The following is a 6,149-nucleotide window of genomic DNA, read 5'->3' as shown; positions in this document are numbered from 1 at the left end:
CCCCAGCTGGCAGGGCTGAGGCGAGCGGCATACCAGGCGCCTGTTTGATAACACGTGTTGGCGTGGCCGGGGGAGGCTGGAGCCCGCTCCGGAGCCCAGCGCCGCAGGGAACCTGCACGTCCAAACCGGGGGGGCAGCCACCCGTCTGAGCCCCAAACTGGTGCCGGGCTGGGCAGCTCCGGGGTCTCAATTCCTCTCTCTTGGGGCACCACGTGCTCCCCCGCTTTTCCTCATAGACTCATAGGTCAGAAGGGACCAATCTGATCATCTAGTCTGACCTCCTGCACAAGGCAGGCCACAGAACCCCACCCATCCAATTTTGTACAACCCCTATCCCAGGACCGAGTTATTGAAATCCTCAAAAATGGTTTGAAGACCTCAAGCTGCAGAGACACCACCAGCAAGCGACCCGTGCCCCACGCTGCAGGGGAAGGCGAAAAACCTCCAGGGCACCTGCCAATCCGCCCTGGAGGAAAATTCCTTCCCGACCCCAAATATGGTGATCAGCTAAACCCTGAGCATGTGGGCAAGAGTCACCAGCCAGCAGCCTGATCAAACGCGGGGCCACCTGCCCTCTGGCCCTACGCTGGGGGAGGGAGGAAGCGGTTACTAGGTTTTAAGGCCAGAGGGGACCATTATGGCCATCCAGTCTGTCCTCCCCCAGGCCAGAGGACACCGTCCCAGCCAGTGATCCCTGCATCAAGCCCATAACTGCTCCGGGAGCTTTTCGGAAGAGGCCAATGGAAGTCTCAAAATAAAATACCTGCCTGTTGCCCTGCAAATGTCCCCCCGGAGCTGCTAGCTTTATGTGTTAAGGAACAGATGGGGAGAGAGGGCCCCATATCCCTCTGGGCAGAGGGCAGCCCCAGCTGTTATCTTAGGTCAGGTCTAGGCCAGAAACTTTGCCAATCTTTGTTGTGGCCAATGATGTTTTTACAACATTTTTATACCAGCAAAAGTCTTAGTGTAAGTGCAGCTGGTATCCTTTATTTCTCGCAGGGAACCCCGTATAAGCTACACGGGCAAACACTTTTGCCGGTATAAGCTGTGTCTTGGGCTGTGCAGGACTGGAATTTCTCTTTTGTAGGAAATTCCATTTTTTTTTAAATGTGTTTTGTTCCAAATGGGACTGGAAAGAAAAAATTTCCCACAACATGAAAGTTTTCAGGAAAAAAAAATCATTTTGTGTCAACGGAAACATTTCATTTTGATTTCAATATTTTAAATGTTTTCAATATAAAATAAAAGAAATGTTTAAACAAAAACGTGTTGTGATAAGAAAAATCAAAATGTTCCACTCTGAAAATGTCAAAACAGAAGGTTTCAACCTTATTGAAATGCTTTATTCCCCCCGCCACAAAACTTCATCAAAATAACCATATTTCCATATAAATCCGGGGCGGCCAACATTTCTGACCCTCCGAGCCGCATACGACAATATTCCGAAGTTTGAGAGACGGAGTGCACTGTGCTAAAGCCCCGAGCCCCAGCAGGCGTGCCCAGTGGGGCTGAGGCCCCGACCACTGTCTCCCCTCCCCATGGGGCAGAAGCTTCTTGCCTCACCACTGCCGCGGGGCAGGAGCCCCAACCTCCGCCCCAGTCTGTTAAGTGGAGAATGGTGGGTGCTGTGGGGGGCTCTGTGAGCCATACTTTAAGAGCCGCGTGTGGCTTACAGGCCGCCGTTTGGCCACCCCGATATAAATGAAACCGCATTTTCTAATGGAAGAACATTCCATAGGAATATTTTCAACCAGCATTAGCTCCATAATACTACGAGGGTTTGCTGGTATGGATAGTTCAATTGGCAAACCTTTTCTAGTGTAGACAAGGCCTTTGGGAAGGCACCAGGCTCATTTTTTCCTGGTCCTGGTGTGAATGGAGAGAATGGCTTGTGGGTGGTTTTCCTGGCTGACGCATGCCGGAGTTTGCTTTGTCACAACCACAGGAGGAAAAAGCCCAGAGAATTGGGAAACGTTGGTTTGATAACAGGGTGCAGTGGACACGCTGCAGCAAGCAGGTCAGTCTGCAGCTCTGTACATCAGAGAAGTCTTCTTGGGACTGGTAGAGCCAGCTTTGCCTATTCTCTTTTGGGTCAGATGCTGCATAAACTTAATCTTCTGATGCAAATTAGCTCTGAGCTCATCTTTGTGAGTCACTTTTGCCTCCCAGCATTCAGTCCTTACCAGCTTTGTTTGCAAAGGTGATGTGGGAGCCACAGATAAGAGGCCAGTGTTCTTAACTCTTCCATGGCTGCCATAAGGAAATGGCAGCGCTTTCCTTGGGAACGTTAAATATAACTGGCAAGCCTGGGTCATCAGCTGAGGATATTTGCTGGATGTGCCTAATATACCATTTGGTGGGCAAAGTGTCAATCAGCACAAGGAACTGGACTCAATGATGACTAAGAATTAATAAAAAATACTGGCCCAGGTTTTCAAAATTTAAGGCATGCAAAACAGAAATGCAAAAATACATGCACATTTCAGTGTCTAATTTGCATGCAAGGTTGCTGTGATTGTGCTGTGATTGTGCACAGAAGCATGGGAATTAATTGCATGTGCAACTGAGCAGTTATGTGTCTAATTGGTCCCTTGCACTTGAAATTATGGCAATTGCAAGTGCATTATTGGTACTTGTGTATGCAAACGGAGTGCCCAAATCTGCACACAATTTTGTGCATGTACATTTTTTGAGATGCTGATTCTCAGACAGACAGTCACTAGTTGGCCAGGACATGCAAAGGCATCTTTAATTTATATATTACAAAAAGAAGGAGAAATCCCAGGCACTGTTTTTGTCTTGCTGCTTTTTAAATATAACATGAAAAGGGATAGCAGAGTGGAGATTACATGCAAGGAGGCCCCCGGAAGGACCAGATCTGATGGGCCAGATTTTCAAAAGTGCTCCGCGCCCAACAACTCCCATCATTCTTCATGGGAGCTGCTGAAGATCTGTCCAATGTTCCTAAATGCAACCTGAGTTCTTTTGGAAATCTGGTGCAATATTTCTTTAGACATCATAAAAAGGCACAGCCACAATCCCACGGTCCTTCGCTCATGGAAGATCCTACAGAACTTAATTATTAGAAAATGAGAACTCTTCTATCGTTTTTTCTCTGGATTGAAATAGAAAATTATTTCCAGCTGCTAGATCATTCTGTAAGACATTTTTAAAAATTCCATAGCTTTGGTAGTTTTTTAGAGTGATTTCTCTAGAACCTTATTAAATTCTACAGGGCTTTGCCAGTCACCTTTTAAATGAGTGATCATGTGCCGTGTGATGTCAATGGCTGTGCAGGGTGACAGGTATTTGAGACACTATCCCCCTCCTGGGGTTTCATTCCATAAATGCCTCTGATTTTAGCAGAGTGGGGCAGGGGGCTGGTAGTCTGTCCTAGACATAAGTCTAAATCACACAGTTCAGATCCAGATAAAACTTCCCCCAAATTCTGGCATGTCTGGATTCAAGTACCTAGCTGCAAAATGAAAGTCCAGGTGTAGGCTGTTTGGATTATGGGAAGAGGAGGGATGATCTGTTGCAGGAACTATTGGGGGGATAGGAGGGGGTGCAGTAGGGCATTAGAGGACAGAGTGGAGATCGGGCAGGGTGGTTGGTCACAGGAGGAGAAAGAGGCCCTGTTGCTCTCATGAACTCAGCTGTACAAAAGAGGTCTTTGGAACTGACTGTCTCATGCATAGTCAATATCTGGGCATTGATCTGTACTGTTGGGAACACCTTTACCTTGGCAGGGAAGTGCACTAAATGACCAGCTCTAACAACTCTGACTCAATTAAGGCTCCACCCTCCTTGCCCGCAGAATAGTTGGGTACTGTGTGCAGATGCCATCTGCTGCTTAGCGCCAATCCTGGGTCAGTTCCCATCCTCACAGCGCTCCCATTCCCACCTCTTGGCTTGTGGAGCTGGAGGGCTGGTCTCACCCAGTCCATCAGAATTAATGGCAACCTGGCGATGGTTTTGCGGTGAATGCGGGCTTGGAACCATGTTTGGCTCTCGTTCTCTGTTCTCTGCTACTAGTTGTAATACGATAACTATGTCGGATGTGCTGATAGGCCCAGGCTTCCTGTGCTGGGCAGCCGCATGGCAGGGAGTGTTATGGTTACTGAGTGCAGTTACAACACATGTTTGTTTTTAAAATACTGCCATTTAAATCAGGGGCCTTGGGCCAGATTAGGTGGTTACATCCCTGAAGGCCCTCCCCTCAGCAAGGCGGGTGGCTCTGCACTGTTGCCTGCTGGAGATGTGGTTCACTATGTAACTTTGCTGCACCAAAGATCTCTGCATTTCACTGGTGGTAAATCATTATGAAACTTCTCCTGTGCAGGCTACACAGGATGTGCCCTCCTGGGCAAGATTTTGCTGTTTCTGATGTTGCTTCCCCTGCCCCAATGCACTGGGAGTTTACTCCTTCCTCAGATAGCCATTGAAAGGGGATTCGGTGTCTTTCTATGCATGTATTTCGGTGCAGGGAAACAGTCACTTTAGGAACACAGGAATGCCAGATGGGTCAGATCCAAGATCAATCCCATCCCATATCCTGTCTCTGACACTGGCCAAGACCAGATGCTGCAGGGGAAGGCGTAAGAACCCTACAGTAGCAGATGTGGGATAATCTCCCCACCCCCCACATTAGGCCTCATCCTAGTCTCTAATAGTTGGAGATGAACAGAAGCCCTGAAGCACAAAGCACCTTCTAACATTATCCTATCCTGGCTCACCCCGGGATAGAGCTACAGAGAGCACCCCCCACCATGGGCCCATGGGACTGGTTCTTGGAGACAGAACATACACCTTTCTGGGAGGTGGGAGATCTGTGAGCACAGGGTTCTCTCCCCATTCAGATCCCAAGGCCACAATTTGGCACTCACTTATTCTGATTGTTACTATCTGATAAATGGCTACACCTTCTTGTCAACTGTCAGAAATGGGCCACTTTCATTACCACTTTAAAAGTTATTTTTCCTCCCTTGGGATCCTGCTGTCAATTGAATTGTCTCGTTAGACTGACCTCACACTTGGTAAGACAACTCACATCTTTTCATGTATTTATACCTGCTCCTGTGTTTTCCACTCCGTGCATCTGATGAAGTGGGTTCTAACCCATGAAAGCTTATGCCCAGATACATTTGTTAGTCTCTAAGGTGCCACAAGAACTCCCTGTTGTTTTTGCTGATACAGACTAACATGGCTACCACTCATCAGATTCACTCCTGATAGGAATGTGGGGAGATTGGTTTGTTTTTTCCATGTTTCTGTCATTCAAAATGGGCTGGAGAGATTTGCACAGAGCAAAGGGACTTAAAAGTGGCTGGAAATGGCCTCTGGAGGACACACCGCCCCCTGCACAAACGGCTTTCCAGAGTGGGCACAGGAGTTCTGTACCAGCCCTCCTCTCATCTCCCAGCACTGGGGGCATGGCATCATGCATGGCACTATGAGCATGGGTATACAGCAGTCACAGGGTGTGATTGCCACTGGAGCTGACATACCCGAGCAGCTAGTTCGGGTCCTTTCAGCGTGGGCTGTGCAAACATGCCTGGAACCCTGCGTAGTTACTCGCATGGCTACGGCTTTACTGTGCTGGGCCCTGAACTGGAAGATCATGGGAGGGAGGGTGAGGGGACCACAGCAGGGGTCCATGTGCGTGCGGACTGGCTAAATGCACAGTTTGCCAGGGTGAGGCCTTTTTTCGGATAGGCTATAAACAAACGAGATATTAATGCTGTCATTGATCTCTGCTGGCTACTCACCTAGCCTCGTATGTTTATGGGTTTTGTCCAACCAGCTGAGATGCTGCAACTTTGGCTGAGCATGGCTGTCAGATTTCAGAAGTCAGTTGACTCGAGGAAGAGCTCAGGCCCACTGGATCTACAGGAAATAGCTACACAGATTCCTTCAGATGGAAATGGGGAGTCTTCTAAGGCCTCATGGCAAGTGTGGCTCTGGTTTTGGGCTGGAGCGGTGATTTCAAAGCATTCCTGTCATTCTGGGGGAATAACCTGTGTTTTTGCAAAAAGTGGGGAGAGGAGAAAGCCAAAGCCAGTCAACTGTCCTTCTCTGGTCTCTCTTTTTAATGGAAAAAAATAATTAAGTAAAAAAACAAGAAGAAAGAGAGGATGAAATTCACTTTG

Source organism: Gopherus flavomarginatus, chromosome 7 (genome assembly GCF_025201925.1).
Source record: "Gopherus flavomarginatus isolate rGopFla2 chromosome 7, rGopFla2.mat.asm, whole genome shotgun sequence".
In the NCBI taxonomy this organism is placed as follows: domain Eukaryota; kingdom Metazoa; phylum Chordata; order Testudines; family Testudinidae; genus Gopherus; species Gopherus flavomarginatus.
The sequence above is the reverse complement of the archived record's forward strand: the minus strand, read 5'-3'. Positions refer to the sequence as shown.